General features: G+C 44.3%; 1 protein-coding gene across 3 annotated transcripts in view; it reads right to left on the bottom strand.

The window, feature by feature from the left end:
• BLM (BLM RecQ like helicase) overlaps window positions 1-21,484 on the bottom strand; it is a 125,834-nt gene extending 104,350 nt beyond the window's left edge. For all 3 annotated transcript variants that reach the window (XM_066238694.1, XM_066238695.1, XM_066238696.1), the window contains exon 1: window positions 21,398-21,484. The gene's annotated coding sequence lies outside the window, so the exon portion shown is untranslated. The remainder of the gene's footprint in view (window positions 1-21,397) is intronic.
• Between the last annotated feature and the right edge of the window lie 555 nt (window positions 21,485-22,039).

The raw sequence follows: 22,039 nt of genomic DNA, 5'->3' as shown, positions 1-22,039 counted from the left end.
ATAGAAGGAAAATATCTCAACATGATAAAGGCCATATATGATAAACCATCAGCTAACATCATATTAAATGGCACTAAACTGAAGGCTTTCCCCCTTAAATCAGGAACAAGACAGGGTTGTCCACTCTCTCCACTCTTATTTAATGTGGTACTAGAGGTTCTAGCCAGAGCAATCAGACAAGACAAAGAAATAAAAGGCATCCATATCGGAAAATAAGAAGTAAAGGTATCACTTTTTGCAGATGATATGATCCTATACATCGAAAACCCCAAAGAATCCACAAAAAGACTACTAGAAACAATAAGCCAATACAGTAAGGTCGCAGGATACAAAATTAACATACAGAAGTCAATAGCCTTTCTATATGCCAACAATGAAACAACTGAGAAGGAACTCAAAAGAATAATCCCCTTCACGATTGCAACAAAAAAAATAAAATACTTAGGAATAAACATAACAAAGAATGTAAAGGACTTATATAATGAAAACTATAAACCATTGTTAAGGGAAATCGAAAAAGATATAATGAGATGGAAGAATATACCTTGTTCTTGGCTAGGAAGAATAAATATAATCAAGATGGCTATATTACCCAAAGCAATATACAAATTTAATGCAATTCCCATCAAAATTCCAATGACATTTTTTAAAGAAATAGAGCAAAAAATCATCAGATTTATATGGAACTATAAAAAACCCCGAATAGCCAAAGCAATCCTAAAGAAAAAGAATGAAGCTGGGGGCATAACAATACCTGACTTCAAACTCTATTATAGGGCCACGACAATCAAAACAGCATGGTATTGGCAGAAAAATAGACACTCAGACCAATGGAACAGAATAGAAAGTCCAGAAATAAAACCACATATATATAGTCAAATAATTTTTGATAAAGGGGCCAACAACACACAATGGAGAAAAGAAAGCCTCTTCAATAAATGGTGCTGGGAAAACTGGAAAGCCACATGCAAAAGAATGAAACTGGACTACAGTCTCTCCCCCTGTACAAAAATTAACTCAAAATGGATCAAAGATCTAAACATAAGACCTGAAACAATTAAGTACATAGAAGAAGACATAGGTACTCAACTCATGGACCTGGGTTTTAAAGAGCATTTTATGAATTTGACTCCAATGGCAAGAGAAGTGAAGGCAAAAATTAATGAATGGGACTACATCAGACTAAGAAGTTTTTGCTCAGCAAGGGAAACTGATAACAAAATAAACAGAAAGCCAACTAAATGGGAAATGATATTTTCAAACAACAGCTCAGATAAGGGCCTAATATCCAAAATATACAAAGAACTCATAAAACTCAACAACAAACAAACAAACAATCCAATAAAAAAATGGGAAGAGGATATGAATAGACACTTCTCCCAGGAAGAAATACAAATGGCCAACAGATATATGAAAAGATGCTCATCTTCTTTAGCTATTAGAGAAATGCAAATCAAAACGGCAATGAGATACCACCTCACACCTGTTCGATTAGCTGTTATTAGCAAGTCAGGTAATAGCAAATGTTGGAGAGGCTGTGGAGAAAAAGGAACCCTCATACACTGTTGGTGGGAATGTAAAGTAGTACAACCATTATGGAAGAAAGTATGGTGGTTCCTCAAAAAACTGAAAATAGAACTACCTTATGACCCAGCAATCCCTCTACTGGGTATATATCCCCAAAACTCAGAAACATTGATACGTAAAGACACATGCAGCCCCATGTTTATTGCAGCATTGTTCACAGTGGCCAGGACATGGAAACAACCAAAAAGCCCATCAATAGATGACTGGATAAAGAAGATGTGGCACATATACACTATGGAATACTACTCAGCCATAAGAAATGATGACATCGGAACATTTACAGCAAAATGGTGGGATCTTGATAACATGATACGAAGCGAAATAAGTAAATCAGAAAAAAACAGGAACTGTATTATTCCATACGTAGGTGGGACATAATAGTGAAACTAAGAGACATTGATAAGAGTGTGGTGGTTACGGGGGGGAGGGGGGAATGGGAGAGGGATAGGGGGTTGGAGGGGCACAAAGGAAACAAGATAGAAGGTGACAGAGGACAATCTGACTTTGGGTGGTGGGTATGCAACATAATTGAACGACAAGATAACCTGGACTTGTTATCTTTGAATATATGTATCCTGATTTATTGATGTCACCCCATTAAAAAAATAAAATTATAAAATAAAAAATAAAAATAAAATAAAAAAAAAACTTGAAAAAAAAAAAAAAGTTTTACAGTTGTAAACAGTTGTGAATACATGGAAGTTTACTCCTATATTATTATTTATTATTATATTATTTTCCACATGAACAACTGTAAACCTACTTTTGTACCACCCTGTATTTTTATCAATAGAAATCTACTATCTTGTTACCCAGTAGTACAGCTCACATAGGAGACAGGATATATTCTAACTTCTTTTCCTTTATGAATTAGTTTTCAAATAATAAGCTCATTCTCTAACAACCTCCAACACTAATCAATTTTTTAGTATCATTATAAACTCAAGATTAAACATATTTTTGTATGTTTCAATCCAATACATTTATCACTCTTAGTGATTCTCAAATTGTTTCATGTTAGAAAGAAAGGTTGATTCTTCATTCCTTTCAATGTTACCCATTTAGTAGTCTTTGAGAGTTTCCTCACTATCTGGATGAAAAAATATCCCAGGCTTACATTTTGCTTTTTTTTTTTTTTTTTTTGGCTCCAGACTGAAAATCAGCTATTTCCCCAAGAAGCCCTGATTTAAGATTTTTTTATTTATTGATTGATTTTTTTTAATTTTATTTTATTTATTCATTTTTAGAGAGGAGAGACAGAGAGGGAGAGAGAGGGGAGAGAGACAGAGAGATAGAGCTTCTGGAAGCATCAACTCCCATATGTGCCTTGACCAAGCAAGCCCAGGGTTTCGAACCGGCGACCTCAGCGTTTCCAGGTCGACGCTTTATCCACTGCGCCACCACAGGTCAGGCTTATTGATTGATTTTAGAGACAGAGGAAAGGAGAGAGAGAGAAAGAAACATAGAATTATTCCACTTTTTATCCATTCATTAGTTGATTCTTGCACGTGTCCTGACGGGATCCAACTGGAAACCATGGCATAGTGGGACGATATTCTAAGCAACTGAGCTACGTAGCCAGGGCCTGATTTTTTTTTTTTTTTTTTAATGAAGAATTTGCCTGACCAGTAGTGGTGCATTGTTTAAAGTGTTAACCTGGGCTCATCCAGCTTGAATGCAGGGTCTCTGGGTTGAGTGTGGGATCATTGACATTATCTTATAGTCACTGGCTTGAACCCAAAGGTGGCTGGCTTAAATTTTTTTTTGTTATTAAGAGACAGAGACAGACAGACAGGAATGGAGAGAAATGAGAAGCATCAGCTTGTAGCTGTGGTTTTTTTAGTTGTTCATTGATTGCTTCTTGCATGTGCCTTGACAGGGGGGCCCCAGCCCAGCCAGTGACCCCTTGCTCAAGCCAGTGACCTTGGGCTTCAGGTGGGATTATGTTGATGATCCCATTCTCAAACCAGCGACTCAGCGCTCAGGCTGGTAAGCCTGCACTCAAGCCAGTGATCCCGGGGTTTCAAACCTGGGATTTCAGCATGCCAAATCAATGCTCTATCCACTGTGCTACTACTGGTCAGGTGGAGAATATTTTAATACCACAATCCCAGCATGTCCAAAACGCACCACCCCATTTGGAAGGTTTTAGAGATGGTTACTGAAACAGAAGGCCAAGTTCTGTGAACCCCACTCAGCTACTGCTCGAAAGGGAGGTGCTACCTTCTTTGGTGCAGAAGTTGTAAGCCTGAGGAAAGAACCAATTATAACTTTTTGAACTTCAACCTCACCTCAACTAGGACAATGGAAGAAAGCAACTGCCTCTTCTCTAGCCAATTAAACACAAAGCAAACATAATTTTTCAACAAAGACTTACAGAAATTTCATAAATGATACTGAGCTGTCAAAATATGTAATCCTGCCTGACCAGGCGGTGGCGCAGTGGATAGAGTCGGACTGGGATGTGGAGGACCCAGGTTTGAGACCCCAAGGTCACCAGCTTGAGCGCAGGCTTATCTGGTTTGAGCAAAGCTCACCAGCTTGGGGACCCAAGGTCACTGGCTCGAGCAAGGGGTTACTCAGTCTGCTGAAGGCCTGCGGTTAAGGCACATATGAGAGAAAGCAATCAATGAACAATTAAGGTGTGGCAAGGAAAAACTGATGATTGATGCTTCTCATGTCTCTCCATTTCTGTCTGTCTGTCCCTGTCTATCCCTCTCTCTCTGTAAAAAAGAAAAAAGTAATCCCATTTAACCAAGTGGTGGTGCAGTGGCTACCACGTCAACCCCCGAGGTCTCCAGTTTGAGCATAACCCCATGGTTTCTGGCTTGAGCAATGGGTCACTGGCTCAGCTGGAGCCCCCTGGTCAAGGCATGTATAAGAAAGCAATCAATGAACAACTAAGTGCTGTAACTACAAGTTGATGCTTCTCATCTCTCTCCCTTCCTGTCTGTCTCTCTCATTATCCCTCTCTCTCTTGCTTTAAAAAAAAAGGTGTAATCCCATCATTTCCCTAAGAAAGGGAAATTTTTGACTGGTGGTGGAGTGCATACAGTGCAAAACTGGGATGCTAAGGTTCCAGGCTCACAACACCCAAGGTCACTGTCTTGAGCCCAAAGCTCACTTGCCTGAAGCCCAAGGTCGCTAGCTTGAGCAAGGGGTCATTGGCTCAGCTGGAGACCCCATCCTTTAGATCTCTGGTCTAATGCTCTCCCAACTGAGCTATTTTGGCAACTTGGAGACCCCATCCTTAACAAGGCATATGAGAAGCCATCAATGAACTGATAGATACGTGAAATCCAAACTGCCCTTTTGCTGTTCTGCTTGGCTGACTGACCCCACCCTTAATTACCAGAAAATCGCCCATGGGACAAGGGAACTCCAGGAAGCTGGTCAATCACCTCAATGAAGAGTATTCCAGAAAGCCCAACATAGCAGCACACCCTTGCTCGAGGTTATCCCCAACCCTATAAAGTTTTACCTCAGTCTGTTTTCGGTGCTCTTCTCCCAGGGAGAAGTGCCCAGCAGGGTTCTTCTGTTAATAAAGCCTGTTACTCTGGTCTTTTGGACTCCCATGGATTCCAACATGAACAACTAAAGTGCCTCAACTAGGCCTGACCTGTGGTGGCGCAATGGATAAAGCGTCGACTTGGAATGCTGAGGTCGCCGGTTCAAAACCCTGGGCTTGCCTGGTCAAGGCACATATGAGAGTTGATGCTTCCTGCTCCTCCCCCTGTTCTCTCTCTCTCTCTCTCTCTATCTCTCTCTCTCCCCTCTCTCTCTAATAAAAATAAATAAATAAAAAATCTAAAAAAGTAAATAAATTAAAAAAAAATTAAAGTGCCTTGTTGGGCAGATAAAATGTATTATGCTCACTTTGTTAAAGATGACGCTGCCCACGTGGAGGCCGTTGCCCAGTTGATATATATATATATATATATATATATATATATATCTATTCCCCCCCCGAACCTGGAAACGGGGAGAGACAGTCAGACAGACTCCCGCATGCGCCCGACCGGGATCCACCTGGCACGCCCACCAGGGGCTTCGCTCTGCCCACCAGGGGGCGATGCTCTGCCCCTCCGGGGCGTCGCTCTGCCACGACCAGAGCCACTCTAGCGCCTGGGGCAGAGGCCAAGGAGCCATCCCCAGCACCAGGGCCATCTTTGCTCCAATGGAGCCTTGGCTGCGGGAGGGGAAGAGAGAGACAGAGAGGAAAGAGGGGGGGGCAGAGAAGCAAATGGGCACTTCTCCTATATGCCCTGGCCAGGAATCGAACTCGGGTCCCCCGCACGCCAGGGCGAAGCTCTACCGCTGAGCCAACTGGCCAGGGCCTGCCCAGTTGATATTAATGTGTGTCTCTGTGGGCTGTGGGCAAGCAGGATTCTTGTAGCCTGGGGCTTTGTTTTAGGATTAAGCCTTTCCCACCCTTTTTGATGTGGGGTGGTACAATTCCATCATGCCCCAGATAAGTGACTTTGTATTAGAAACTTCCCTATTTTGTATATTGGATTAAAGGTTATAAATCTACACTATAAAATAGGGCAGAACAGGAGCTTGTTCTCTTGGTTCCTGAAATTAGCATTAGAGAGCAGAGAGCAGAGAAAGGCCACGTGGAAGAGGCCAGGAGAAGCAGCCAAGATGGAGGAGTGTTGAATGAGAAGCCAGTTTGTGCACAGTTTGTGCAGGGAGAAGGAAGGAGATGGGGAACAGAGGTGAATAAGTCTGGTGAGCTAGAAACCTTTGATTCTAGGAAACTCAGATAAGTCAGTAGCTTTGTGAGCACTGAATGTGAGTGGGTTTTGGAGCCCAGTGTGTGTTTTTACTTGCCCGCCGGGTGCAAGCTAGGATTAAAAATGGCCCATCAGTTTTTGGCTCCGTTGTTTCTTTACCGACTGTCCGAATCCAATGCGAACCTGCATGGGCCAGGCTGCTGTGATAGTGGCCCTGGCTACTGGCTTTACATGCCTCAACTATAAATTGATGCTTCTCATCTCTCTCCCTTTCTGTCTCTCTCGCTCTCTCAATTAAAAAAGGGAGGGTGCTATTTTTTTATTTTTTGTGTGACAGAGACAGAGAAAGTAACAGAGATAGGGACAGATAGACAGGAAGGGAGAGAGATGAGAAGCATCAATGCTTCACTGTAGTGTGGTAAGGTACCAGAGAATTAAAAAAATATATATTAATATCTTAGAAGGCTCCCTGACCAGGCGGTGGGGCAGTGGATAGAGCGTCGGACTGGGATGCAGAGGACCCAGGTTCGAGACCCCGAGGTCGCCAGCTTGAGCACGGGTTCATCTGGTTTGAGCAAAATCCCACCAGCTTGAACCCAAGGTCACTGGCTCCAGCAAGGGGTTACTCGGTCTGCTGAAGGCCCATGGTCAAGGCACATATGAGAAAGCAATCAATGAACAACTAAGGTGTTGCAATGTGCAATGGAAAACTGATGATTGATGCTTCTCATCTCTCTCCGCTCCTGTCTGTCTGTCCCTGTCTATCCCTCTCTCTGACTCACTCTGTCTCTGTAAAAAATTAAAAAAAAAAAAATTTTTAGAAGGAAGAGTCAGGTTTCTTGTCCCCTCCTTTCTGTGGAGAAAGGGAAGAGGAATATGGGACTTTCCTGGCTTACAAGAACACACTGAGATAAGAAAACCCCTTTGCCGGACCAGGTGGTGGTGCAGTGGATAGAGCGTTGGGTTGGGATGCGGAGGACCCAGGTTCAAGACCCCAAGGTCACGAGCCTGAGCATGGGCTCATCTGATTTGAGCAAAGCTCACCAGCTTGGACCCAAAGTTGCTCGCTCAAGCAGGTTACTTGGTCTGCTGTAGCCCCACAGTCAAGGCACATACGAGAAGGCAATCAATGAACAACTAAGGTGTCGCAAGGAAAAACAAATGATTGATGCTTCTTGTCTCTCTCCGTTCCTGTCATCTGTCCCTATCTATCCTTCTCTATGACTTTCTCTCTGTTAAAAACAAACAAACAAACAAACAAACAAAAAAAACCTTCTACTAAGAAGCTTAAAAGGCATTTTATATAATTTAGGCCAAGCATTCAGAGAGATTTTGTAAATATAATTTTTATGCTTGTGTGTAATTTACACCAGCTCAAGATGGCCATCTCATTCATGCTTAGGAAGGGCTATTATATTGTAAATAGAAAGGTTTTTGTATTAGGTTTTGAATGAAAAAAGGAAGGAGACTTGGACCCCCTCCCTCACACCTGTGAGGAAGAAGGTAAACAGCTAGTCAGGTGCCGGGGAAGGAAAGATTTAAGAAACCCTTTCCTCTCTCCTTTCTTTCTCCTTAATGGGCGATTTACAAATGCTTATCCTCTGACATCATGTAAGCCACCCTCCCATCCTGAAAACGTATGATTGATGTATGTACATCTAGACAAAGGGATGGCAGATGGACACTAAAAGATTTAGGGATGTCTTTTGATATGTAAAATGACATCCTTCCTATGTTACCTTATAAGTTTTAATATGTAGGGATGTTTTTTATAAATCCTATAGACAGCCTGACCTGTGGTGGCGCAGTGGGATAAAGCGTCGACCTGGAACACTGAGGTTGCCGGTTCGAAACCCTGGGCTTGCCTGGTCAAGGCACATATGGGAGTTGATGCTTCCTGCTCCTCCCCCTTCTCTCTCTCTCCCCTCTCTCTAAAAATCAATTAAAAAATCAATAAAAAAATAAAAAAAATAAAAATCCTATAGACAAATGTTATAAGTTTGCTAAATGATTGTGTCATGTCCCCCTCCTGTTCCCGCCAACCTGTATGTGATCAAGTGTATATGACCAGCCTCAAAGCTATATTCAACACTGCACGATTTGGGACAGCTATACCCTCTGTTTGTCATATGCAGCTGGCTTATTAATAAATCTATTAATAAAACCCTTCAAAAATTCATTTGGACCTGACCAGGTGGTGGTGCAGTAGATAGAGCATCAGACTGGGACGCAGAGGACCCAGGTTCAAGACCCAGAGGTCACCAGCTTGAGCCCAAGGTCGCTGGTTCAAACAAGAGGTCACTGGGTCCACTGTAGCCCTCCCACCCCCGTCAAGGCACATATGAGAAATCAATCAACGAACAACTAAGGAACCGCAACGAATAACTGATGTTTCTCATCTCTCTCCCTTCCTGTCTGTCTGTCCATATCTGTCCCTCTCTCTGACTCTCTCTGCCACAAAAATAAATAAATCCATTTGGACTTGGTGTCTCTACGTAAACCTGGTGGAATGGTACAACAGTGGCACCTTAGTTGTTCATTGATTGCTTTCTCATATGTGCCTTGCGGGAGGCGGGGCGGGGGGGGGAGCTACAGTAGAGCAAGTGACCCCTTGCTCAAGCCAGCGACCATGAGGTCATGTCTGTGATGTCTGTGATCCCATGCTCAAGCTTGCAACCTCGGGGTTTCCAATCTGGGTCCTCTGCATCCCAGCCCAACACTATCTATTGCGCCACTGCCCGATCAGGCGAAATTTATTAATTAATGGGTATAATGTGGTGTCCAGGTCCATTTTTCCAAGGATATTTCATACTACTGTGTTTAGTATACATTTTAATTAATTTTCCTTTTCAAAATAATGGGAATAAAGTTACTGTGGAATGATTAAAAGCCCAAACTATATTTAATTTGCATGACCTAAACAGCACAGCAAGAAAATGCAAGAAAAATAACAGAATAAAGTATAATTGTAATTGTCAGCATCACTTTATTACAAAAAAAAAAAGACCAGTAAAAATGAGAAATGGACTGCCCTGGCCGGTTGGTTCAGTGGTAGAGCGTCGGCCTGGCGTGCAGAGTCCAGGGTTTGATTCCCGGCCAGGCCACACAGGAGAAGCGCCCATCTGCTTCTCCACCCCTCCCCCTCTCCTTCCTCTCTGTCTCTCTCTTCCCCTCCCACAGCCAAGCCTCCACTGGAGCCAAGTTGGCCCGGGCGCTGAGGATGGCTCTGTGGTCTCTGCCTCAGGCGCTAGGATGGCTCTGGATGCAACAGAGCGATGCTCCAGATGGGCAGAGCATCGCCCCCTGCTGGGCATGCCAGGTGGATCCCGGTCGGGCGCATGCGGGAGTCTGTCTGACTGCCTCCTTGTTTGACAATTCTGCCACAAATTTACTGTTTGATTTTGAGAAATTTATTGACTCTCTCTAGTGTCCTCATTTCTAAAATAAGGTTGATTTAGAGAATTTTTGATTCTTTCTAAAATTAGCCTTCCACAATTCCAGACTAATAGGTATTTGGCGGGGATAAAATAAGAAGTATAGAAATACAATCTTGCCTGACCTGTGGTGGCACAGTGGATAAAGCGTCAACCTGGAAACGCTGAGGTTGCTGGTTCAAAACCCTGGCTTCCCGGGTCAAGGCACATATGGGAGTTGATGCTTCCTGCTCCTCCCCTTCTCTCTCTCTCTCTCTCTCTCTCTCTCTATCTCTCTCTCTCTCTGTCCTCCCTCTCTATAATAAATAAATAAAATCTTTAAAAATAAATAAAATAAAATAAAAAAAATTAAAAAAAAAAAAAAGAAATACAATCTTTATTTTAAAATGTTGATGAGCAATAAAAAAACTATCATATCATAAAGAAAAATACAATAGCTTGACCAGGCAGTGGCGCAGTGGATAGAGCATCAGACTGGGACTGGGGTGGGGAGAGGGACCCAGGTTTGAAACCCCAAAGTCTCAGGCTTGAGCATGGGGTTGCTCACTTGAGTGTGGGATCACAGATATGGCCCCATGGTTGCTGGCTTCAGCAGGGAGTCACTGGCTCTGCTGTAGCCCCCCTGGTCAAGGCACATATGAGAAAGCAATAAATGAACAACTAAGGTGCCACAATGAAGAATGGATACTTCTCATCTCTCTCCCTTCCTGTCTGCCTGTCCCTATCTGTCCTGTCCCTCTCCCTGATTCTGTCAAAAAAGAAAAGAAGAAGAAAAATACAATATGCCTTGGCCGGGTAACTCCGTTAGTTAGAGCATCATCCTGCTACACTAAGATAGGAGGCTTGATCTCATGTCAGGATCCATACAAGAATCAACCAATGTAGGCCCTGGCCGGTTGGCTCAGTGGTAGAGCATCGGCCTGGCGTGCGGGAGTCCCAGGTTCAATTCCCGGCCAGGGCACACAGGAGAAGCGCCCATCTGCTTCTCTACCCTTCCCCCTCTCCTTCCTCTCTGTCACTTTCTTCCCCTCCAGCAGCCAAGGCTCCACTGGAGCAGAGTTTGCCCGGGCGCTGAGGACGGCTCTGTGGTCCCTGCCTCAGGTGCTAGAATGGCTCTGATTGCAGCAGAGCGATGCCCCAGATGGGCAGAGCATCGCCCCCTGGTGGGCATGCCGGGTGGATCCCGGTTGGGCACATGCGGGAGTCTGTCTGACTGCCTCCCCATTTCCAACTTCAGAAAAATACAAAAAAAAAAAAAAAGAATCAACCAATGTATGCATAAATAAGTAGAATAAATCAATCTTTCTCTCCCTCCTCTTTCTCTTTATAGTCAATAAATAAATTTCTTAAAAAAGTAAAAACACATGATTCAACATAATATAAAAAAGTAGAGATTTTTTACAGTTTCAAACTGGAGGCACAAGTTAATATACCAAGTTAATAGAAAAAGTATAAGCAAAATTTAGGAAGTGTAAAATATGGTCTCAATAAAACAACTGGGTGGAGCCTGACCAGGCAGTGGTGCAATGGATAGAGCGTTGGACTGGGATGCAAAGGACCCAGGTGCGAACCCCGAGGTCACCAGATTGAGCATGGGCTCATCTGGTTTGAGCAAGGGGTCACTGGCTCTGCTGTAACCCCTCCCCCCATCAAGCCACATATGAAAAAGCAATCAATGAACAACTAAGATGTCGCAATGAAGAATTGATGCTTCACATCTCTCTCTCTTCCTGACTATCCCTATCTGTCCCTCTTTCTGTCTCTATCACAAAACAAACAAACAAACTGAATGGAGAAATAAATCTTAACATTATAAAATGCTAGTTTTTTAAATGTTTATTTTATTAATTTTAGAGGGGAAAAGGGCTAATGCAGAAGAGAGACAGGAACATCTGTTCTTGTATGTGCTCTGACCAGGGATCAAACCGGCAACCTCTGTGCTTCAGAACAACAGTCTAACCAACCGAGCTATTCAGCCAGGGAATTAAAATACTATGCATTGAACTGTTTGTTGGTTGGCACTGTTTCTTAGCTATTTGTGTCAGAGACTCTGATAACAATCTATGAAAGTGATAGACCCACCACTCCCTCTGTATTCCACCCTGACCACAATGCTAAAACCCTTAATGGGAGGAGGGTCACTAATGATTGATCTCCATGTTACTTAATCCAATAACCTTTCAATCAATCCTTTCCTGAGTGCTCAGTGTATGACGAAGTTGACTACATGCTCTTTCTTACAACACAAGCCTTCTTTTAGACCCTCTTGACACAATTTATTCCTACTCATCCTTGAAAGGTCAATCTAACCATTACTTCCTTAAGGAAAACGCTGTATTTAGTAGTCACATAAAAGTGCTTAAGAGCAGCCTGACCAGGCGGTGGCACAGTGGATAGAGCCTTGGACTGGGATGCAGAGGACCTAGGTTCGAGACCCCAAGGTCGCCAGCTTAAGCGCAGGCTCATCTGGCTTGAGCAAAAAGCCCACCAGCTTGAACCCAAGGTCGCTGGCTCCAGCAGGGGGTTACTCGGTCTGCTGAAGGCCTGCAGTCAAGGCACATATGAGAAAGCAATCAATGAACAACTAAGGTGTTGCAATGTGCAACAAAAAACTAATGATTGATGCTTCTCATCTCTCTCCATTCCTGTCTTTCTGTCCCTGTCTATCTCTCTCTCTGACTCACTGTCTCTGTAAAAAAATAAACAAATAAAAAATAAAAGTGGTTAAGAGCAAAGTACATGGGTTTGCATCCTGGCACTGGCACTTATGAGCTAAGTGCCTTTGGACATATCATTTAACCTTTTTATACCTCAGATTCCTCATTTATACAATGCCTACCCACCTCATATGGTTGGTATATGAATTTGTGAAGCGCTTAGAATGGTATCTGGTAGATTGTAGGCAGTATATAAATGTTTGATAAAGAAAAATACTCCAAGAATAAACTCATAATAATAAATACCTCTCAATTATAGTTAACATAGTTGTAATTCTACATTCACTTTTTGTTTTTTTACAGAGATAGAGTCAGAGAGAGGGATAGATAGGGATAGACAGACAGGAATGGAGAGAGATGAGAAGCATCTATCATCAGTTTTTCATGCGACGCCTTAGTTGTTCATTGATTGCTTTCTCATATGTGCCTTGACCGTGGACCTTAGCAGACCAAGTAACCCCTTGCTCAAGCCAGTGACTTTGGGTCCAAACTGGTGAGCTCTGCTCAAACCAGATGAAACCGCACTCAAGCTGGCAACCTAGGGCTCTCGAACCTGGGTCCTTCGCATCCCAGTCCAATGCTCTATCCACTGTGTCACTGCCTAATCAGGCTACATTCACTTTTGTATTAACTACTTGGTTGGTATTTCTTCTGCTAGATTGTAAACACTGCAAATATAGGCCATTATTGATTTTATAACTGATAGCATCTCTGAGCACTTAATCAATATTTATTAAATGAAAGACTACAAACAATGTTAAAGAATATAGAAAGGATGTCTCATAGTGATCAACCATGGCTTGTGCCAGAATTGTAAAGCTGGTTTAACATTAAGTGAAGCCACTAATATGATATATCATCTTGACAGTTTAAGTAATAAAAATCAATATGATCTGTTCAATAAATTTTCAAAACACATTTCTAGTGGGGTAAAAAACACAAGCAATAAAGTACACTAATCTTAAGTATATGGACTCAATATAGTTTTACTGATGTCTACAACTATGTAACTCACATTCAAATCAAGGTATATATAGAATGTTTCTAGCAACTCAGTATGCTTTCTTGTGCCCCTTCCCAGTTAATACACCCCAGATAAACCACTATCTGACTTTAGCACCACAGATTAGTTTTGCCCATTCTTGAACTTCTTGATCTGCACATATGGAATCATACAGTATGTATTTTTTGAAAAAGCATCTGATAACACTCAAACCATTTCATATTTTTCAATGTGTGAAAGAGAGAGGGGGTGTGTGTGGGGGGGAACAGATAGGGACAGAGACAGGAGAAGCATCAACTCATAGCTGTGGCACCTTAGTTGTACACTGATTGCTTTCTCATATGTGCCTTGAGGGGGGCTCCAGCCAAAAACCATGGGGTCATGTCTATGATCCCATACTCAAGCCAGCAAGCATGCACTCAAGCCAGTGACCTTGGGGTTTTGAACCTGGGTCCTCAGTGCCCCAGGCCAACATTCTATCTACTGCACTACTGCCTGGTCAGGCTCAAACCACTTGTAATAGATACATTATAACACACACACAGAATTAGAAGTACTTAAAATCAAGACCCAATATAATATCTTATATCATATAATGGGGTGAATTCATTAGGAAATACAGGTAAAAATAAGACTGCTCTCTTATTTTCACTCCCATATTGAACATTCTTACTGGTATAAAAATATTCAAAAAGGAAAATACTAGAAAAAATGAAACATGCATATCACAACATGTAGACAACTTGATTACATACCAAAACAATCCAGTCATACTAATACATAATTAAAACTTCAGTAAAGTGGTTAAAAATATATAAATTCACAAAAGTCCAATGCATTCTCATGTGGTAGTTATAACTAGAAAATAAACTTTTTAAAAGGCACTGAAGCCCTGGCCGGTTGGCTCAGCGGTAGAGCGTCGGCCTAGCGTGCGGAGGACCCGGGTTCGATTCCCGGCCAGGGCACACAGGAGAAGCGCCCATTTGCTTCTCCACCCCTCCGCAGCGCTTTCCTCTCTGTCTCTCTCTTCCCCTCCCGCAGCCAAGGCTCCATTGGAGCAAAGATGGCCGGGGCGCTGGGGATGGCTCTGTGGCCTCTGCCCCAGGCGCTAGAGTGGCTCTGGTCGCAACATGGCGACGCCCAGGATGGGCAGATTATCGCCCCCTGGTGGGCAGAGCGTCGCCCCTGGTGGGCATGCCGGGTGGATCCCGGTCGGGCACATGCGGGAGTCTGTCTGACTGTCTCTCCCCGTTTCCAGCTTGGGAAAAATGAAAAAAAAAAAAAAAAAAAAGGCACTGAATTGGCCTGACCAGGCGGTGGTGCAGTGGATAGAGCGTCGGACTGAGATGTGGAGGACCCAGGTTCGAGACCCCGAGGTCACCAGCTTGAGCGCAGGCTCATCTGGTTTGAACAAAGCTCACCAGCTTGGACCCAAGGTCACTGGCTTGAGCAAGGAGTTACTCAGTCTGCTGAAGGCCCACAGTCAAGGCACATATGAGAAAGCAATCAATGAACAACTAAGGTGTCGCAACAAAAAACTGATGATTGATGCTTCTCATCTCTCTCCATTCCTGTCTGTCCCTATCTCTGACTCTCTCTCTATCTCTGTAAAAAAAAAAAAATTGTTAAAAGGCACTGAATTGGCCATGGCCGATTGCTCAGTGGTAGAGCATCAGCCCAGCCTGTGGAAGTCCTGGGTTTGATTCCCAGCCAGGGCACACAGAAGTGACTACTTACTTCTCTACCCCTCACTCTCTCGCTTCTCTATCTCTCTCTCTTCTCCTCCCTTCCTGCAACCAGGGCTCCATTGGAGCGAGTTGGCCCAGGAACTGAGGATGGCTCCATGGCCTCCGCCTCAGGTGCTAAAATGGCTCTAGTTACAAAGGAGCAAGGGTCCCAGATGGGCAGAGTATTACTCCCTACTGGGCTTGCCAGGTAGATCCCAGTGGGGGCACATGCAGAAGTCTGTCTCTGCCTCCCCTACTCTCACTTAAAAAAAAAAAAGAGGAAAAGGCATTCAATTAACAATAGCAATAAAAAATATTAAACAACTATCAATTAACCTAACAAAGACATACATCTTCATATGATGAAAATGACTAAACATTACTAGGAGAAATGAAAAAAGACTTGAATGGAGATATATTTCATATTCTTAAATAAAAGGTTTAAATATCATGAAGACAACAGTTCTTTATTAATTTATAACTTAACAAAATTCCAATTGGCCTGACTAGGTGGTAGCGCAATGAATAGAGCATTGGCCTGGACACCGAGGACCCAGGTTCAAAGCTATAAGGTCTCCAGCTTGAGCATGGGCCAATTCAGCTTGAGCGCGAGCTCACCAGCTTGAGCACATGTTGCTGGCTTGAGTGTGGGATCATAGACATGACCCCATGGTCGTTGATCACACAAGAGCCCAAAGTCACTGGTTTGAGTAAGAGGTCATCTATGGGAAGCAATCAATTCACAACTAAAATGCCACAACTAAAAAAAAACAAACAAAAAACTTCTAAAATTTATTTGACAAAAGCACAAGAATACTAAATAACACTGTAGTGGGAACTAGCATTAGAAATATTATAATTGCCAGGCCATGGCCAGCTGGCTCAGTGGCAGAGCATCAGTCCAGCATCTGGATGTCCTCCTGGGTTTGAATGTTTGATTTTTCTGCACAGGGCACACAGGAGAAGTGACATCTGCTTCTTCACATCTGTTCCCCCACACACACACACACACACCCTCTCTCTCACACACATTGAAAAATATGAAATGGTTTGAGTGTTATCAGATGCTTTTTCAAAAAATACATTGAAAATACTTACTGTATGATTCCATATGTGCAGATCAAGAAGTTCAAGAACAGGCAAAACTAATCTGTGGTGCTCAAGTCAGATAGTGGTTTATCTGGGGTGTATTAACTGGGAAGGGGCACAAGAAAGCATCTGCTTCTCCCCCACTGTAGCGCTATGGCTTGATTGGCTCCAGCCCCTGGTGGTGAGGATGGCTCCATGGCCTCTAACTCAGGTGCTAAAAATAGCTAGGTTGCTAAGCAACAGAGCATTGCCCCACAGGGGGCTTGCCAAAATCCCAGTCTGGGACATGTGGGAGTCTGTCTCTCTGCCTCCCCTGCTCTCACTTAACTTAAAAAAAAAAAGGAAGTTTAAAAAGTTTTACTGAAACACAACCATGCCCATTTGTTCACATACTGCCCACAGCGGCTTGAGCACCATAGTTGAATAGTTATGAAACATGAGAATGTTTGGTCCGCAAAGCCTAAAATATTTGCTATCTGGCCATTTACAAAAAAGATTTTTTGACAGTTGCTCTAGATTATTGCTGCATAAAATAGGTAATTATTAAATACATTAAATCACTGACAAAAAAACTTAAAAAATTATCAGGCCAACATCTAAATCAAAGTGGGAGCCCAGAAAGGTAAGGAGAGCATTAAAGTTGCTTCTCTCCTGATGACAGCCGTCTAATCCTGAGAAATGGAACATCAGTTTTGATAGCCCTGGAGGAAAAAAGGTTCTGAATCAAAGTTGGGGACCATCCAACATTGGAAGTATTCATTCCCCTATAAAACTAGCATACCAAAAGGCTGCTTCATTTGGGGAAAGGTAAACCAAAATTCCAAAATTAAACCCCACTTCTATCTCCAGGTGTCTGTCTGTAAGTAGTTACTTGTTACTGAGGGATTAAGTGGGACAGACCCTGAAACCACAAGCCCAAGAATCTTTTCAACCCAATTTTTATACCTGCATCATCATAATCAAACCTCAAGTCATGAATTTAGGTTAAAATGATCCTAACTCCAAGGCACCTGGCAGAAGCAAATGCAAAAACATCTCTGGAGGAGTACATTTTTATCTTAGGTCTTACATAATGCCTACAAACAATTTTTCAAGACGGTGTGTATCAAACAGACAAAAATAGCCAAGCACACAAGGAAATGAGAATGAGAACTAGTTTAACAGAAGCAAACAATATCAGGCATAAAAGTATATAGCAATTAAACTTACTACACTTAGAAATATAAAAGACAGCTTGAAACAAGTAGAACTTTCCAATCAGGGTGGAGGTTGTAAAGATGGGTAGTCTATGCACTATTTGTACAACAGACTTGTGCAATGATTTGTATCAGGCAATGGAGACCCACAGGGGTTTTTGGCATTTAGCTCCCAAGAGTATATTGCAAATACTTTGGATCTCTTGTTCTAGCCTTTCTTCTCTTAAAAGAAATATATTTTAAAAAATAAAGAGCCCTGGCCGGTTGGCTCCGTGGTAGAGCATTGGCCCAGCATGTGGATCTTTCAGGTTTGATTCCTGGTCAGGGCACACAGGAGAAGCACCCATCTGCTTGTCCGCTTCTCCCCCTCCAGCAGCCATGGCTCAAATGGCCCCAGGCCCTGATGGTCGCTCCATGGAGCTTCTGCCTCAGGTCTAAAATAGCTTGGTTGCAAGCATGGCCCCAAATGGGCAGAGCATCAGCTCCAGACAGTGGTTGCCGAGTGGTTGCCGGGTGGATCCCGGTTGGGACACATGGGGAGTCTGTCTCTCTATCTCCCTTCCTCTCACTTGGAAAAAAAAAAAGAAAAAAATAAAGAAAGAAAGAATAGGGCTTGGCCAGATAACTCAGTTGGTTAGAGCATTGCTCCAAAGCACAGAGGTTGCCTATTCAATCCATGGTCAAGGAACATACAGGGATAAAACAACGTTCCTGTCTGTCTCTCTTCCTTTCTCTATAATCAAGAAAAAAAAATACATATGTACTAAAATAAGTATATAATATTAACAATACATTTAATATATATATATTTGTTTTATATTTTTAATTTTCAATATTTCAAATATACAGAAAACTACAGCCTGACTTATGGTGGTGCAATGGATAAAGCATCAACCTGAAATGCTGAGGTCGTGGGTTTGAAACCTTGGACTTGCCTGGTCATGGCACATATGGGGGTTGATACTTCCTGCTCCTCCCTCCCCTCTCTAAATAAGTAAAATCTTTAAAAGAAAGTACAGAGGCCTGACCTGTGGTGGCGCAGTGGATAAAGCATCGACCTGGAAATGCTGAGGTTGCCGGTTTGAAACCCTGGGCTTGCCTGGTCAAGGCACATATGGGAGTTGATGCTTCCAGCTCCTCCCCCCCTTCTCTCTCTCTGTCTCTCCTCTCTCTCTCTGTCTCTCTCTGTCTCTCCCTCTCCTCTCTAAAATGAATAAAAAAAAATTTTTAAATTAAAAAAAAAGAAAGTACAGAAAATAGAATAACCATGTACTCACCAACCAAATTTAAGAATTTAACTTCTACCCTATTTCTCTCTTTTAAAGTATAAAACATTTCAAATATATTTATATATATTTTAAAGATTTTATTTATTGATTTTAGAGAGAGGAAAGGTGGGGAAGGAGAAGGAAGCATCAACTCGTAGTAGCTGCTTCTCATATGTGCCTTGATCAGGCAAGTCCGGGGTTGGGGTTTCAAACTGGAAACTTCAACATTCCAGGTCGACACGTTATCCGCTGCGCCACCACAGGTCAGCACAAATATATTTAAAATCCCACTCATTCCCCTTATCCTGTTCCCTTCCTGTCCTTCTCATAAATCATACTATCCCAAAGTGGATGTGGGTAATTTCCCTGCACACTGTTATTTAATAACACATCTAACACTATGTTCTTTGCTCAGTTGATTCAGTGGTAGAGCATCCACCCAGTGTGTGGAAGTCCCAGGTTCAATCCCCAGTCAGGGCACACAGAGGGCCCATCTGCTTCTCTCTCTCTCCCTCTCCTGCAGCCAAGGCTCAATTGGAGCAAGCTGAACCGCGGCACTGAGGATGGCTCCATAGCCTCCACCTCAGGTGCTAAGAGCTCAGTTGCTGAGCAATGGACAAATGCCCCAGAAAGGCAGAGCATCGCCCCCTAGTGGGTTTGCCAGGTGTATTCTGGTCTGGGGGCATGCAGAAGTCTGTCTCTGCCTCCCCTCCTCTAACGGAAATTTTTTTTTTAATTATATTTACTGACTTTAGAAAGAGAGGGAGGCAGGGATAGAAAGAAGGAGGAATGGGGGAGGAAGAGACATTTGCTATTCCACTTATTTATACATTCATTGGGGTTTTTTGTTTTTTGAGATAGAGAAATAAGAATCAACTCATAGTTGCAGCACTTTAGTTGTCCATTGATTGATTCTCATTGTAGCTTTCACCAAAGGAGCAGGGAGTTCAAGCCAGCAATCACAGGATCATGTCCAGGAGCCACACTCAAGCCAGTGACACTGAGCCTAAGCCAGATGGGCCTGCGCTCAAGCTGGTGACCTCGGGGTTTCGAACCTGGGTCTTCAGCGTCCCAGGTAAATGCTCTATCCACTATGCCACCACTGGTCAGGCCACTGGTTTATTCTTGATGTGCCCTGACTAGAACTCCAACCTACAACCCCACAACCTTGGCTACTGTCACAACGCTCTAACCAACTGAGCACCCAGCCAGGGCCTGTCTTTGCTCAGTTTAACTCTGGGTTTCCTCATCAGTGCAATGAAGGCATCAGCCACCTCTCCAGAAATTCTCCTCCCAGCGGGCAGTGTGGCCCAGCTAACAAAATATTTCCCCCACACGATGGAAAAAACCGAGGCACTTAGTTAAGCGACGGTCGAGTCACAGAGGGGGATTCGAACCCGGGCGACTGGACCACACCCTCTGTTGGGGTCTGGAGAAGCTATCGTTATTAAAATAAGGAGTGCCAAGCACGTGGCACACAGTGACACTCAAAACACCTGGCTTGCCTGACCAGGCGGTGGCGCAGTGAACAGAGCGCTGGACTGGGATGCGGAAGGACCCAGGTTCGAGATCCCGAGGTCGCCAGCTTGAATGCGGGCTGACCTGGTTTGAGCAAAGCTCACCAGCTTGGACCCAAGGTCGCTGGCTTGAGCAAGGGGTTACTCGGTCTGCTGAAGGCCCACGGTCAAGGCACATATGAGAAAGCAATCAGGCCCTGGCCAGTTGGCTCAGCGGTAGAGCGTCGGCCTGGCGTGCGGGGGACCCGGGTTCGATTCCCAGCCAGGGCACATAGGAGAAGCGCCCATTTGCTTCTCCACCCCCGCCCCCTCCTTCCTCTCTGTCTCTCTCTTCTCCTCCCACAGCCAAGGTTCCATTGGAGCAAAGATGGCCCGGGCACTGAGGATGGCTCCTTGGCCTCTGCCCCAGGCGCTAGAGTGGCTCTGGTCGTGGCAGAGCGACGCCCCGGAGGGACAGAGCATCGCCCCCTGGTGGGTAGAGCGTCGCCCCTGGTGGGCGTGCCGGGAGGATCCCGGTCCGGCGCATGCGGGAGTCTGTCTGACTGTCTCTCCCCGTTTCCAGCTTCAGAAAAATAGAAAAAAAAAAAAAAAGCAATCAATGAACAACTAAGGTGTCGCAACGAAAAACTAATGATTGATGCTTCTCATCTCTCTCTGTTCCTGTCTGTCTGTCACTGTCTATCCCTCTCTCTGACTCTGTCTCTGTTAAAATAAATAAATAAAACCAAACAAACAAACAAAAACAAACACCTGGCTCAAGACTGGGAGGCCAAAGAGCACAGCAGCATTTTGGTTTCCCCGCAGAATGGAAATGGGGACACGGGAGCGGCCTAGGCTGGGCCCAGCCGGCGACTACCCCGAGGCAGACACCACCGTACACGACAGGCACTGGTGTACTCGAACGAGAATACAATGGGCGACTGCCCGGCTCGGCTCAGCCCGGGGCCTGTTTCCCTCAGGGAACCATCTCTGCGGTCTCCCGGGCTGCCCGCGAAACGACAGGACTAGGCGGGCCGAGTGGGGCCGAGAAACGGGGTAGTCGGCCAGGCTTTCCTCTCCAGTGGAGCCGGAATGCCGAGCTGGGCCGGGGCGGGCCAGCTTTAAGCCCGCGCGCCTCACTCACCTCTTCCTTAGGCTCCAGGCAGAACCAGGGTCCAAACTCCCCGCGCAGCCGTCTCCGCCTGTGCGCCGCGCGCCAGCTCACTTCGCGCCAGAAGTTGGCAGGTTCCGATTGGCTGCGTCCTAAGAACACTGACCAATACTGTGGCGCTTTGTCACCTGTTCCCGCTCCCATGGGCTTCCGGGGCGGGGCCACAACTCGGCGCTGAGCAACAACGTGTATCCAAAGCCCAATCATAACTCAAAATGCCAGGTCAGGTGACTACGGTTAAATCCTGGGGCTTCCAGGGCTTTCGGGGTTTCGGGGCTTCCGGGGTCAGTTGGACCTCTTTTTGTTTTATTTCCCATTGTTGTAGGCTTTACGTACAGGCAGCGGGATCGCGGACTGCGGTGGAATTGAAAACACCGGAGTTTGAGGGGGCGCCGAGACTCGCCAGTTCTCGTAGTTAGTCTGCGCCCGCGGGCCTCTGCCCCCCGCACTCCTGCACTCTGTAAATTGTCATTAATGGGAAAAGGGGTCGCAAACTCACATGCCTCCAGGGACGTGTGCAGTACCTGAAGGAGAAGTCGAGCTGCAGTTCCAGGTTATTGTGGCCCTGTGATGCCAGATCTTTGCTTTTTAAAATTCCTTAATTTATTTCTTTTA

This window comes from Saccopteryx bilineata, chromosome 7 (assembly GCF_036850765.1).
Source record: "Saccopteryx bilineata isolate mSacBil1 chromosome 7, mSacBil1_pri_phased_curated, whole genome shotgun sequence".
Lineage (NCBI taxonomy): Eukaryota > Metazoa > Chordata > Mammalia > Chiroptera > Emballonuridae > Saccopteryx > Saccopteryx bilineata.
The sequence above is the reverse complement of the archived record's forward strand: the minus strand, read 5'-3'. Positions and strand labels throughout refer to the sequence as shown.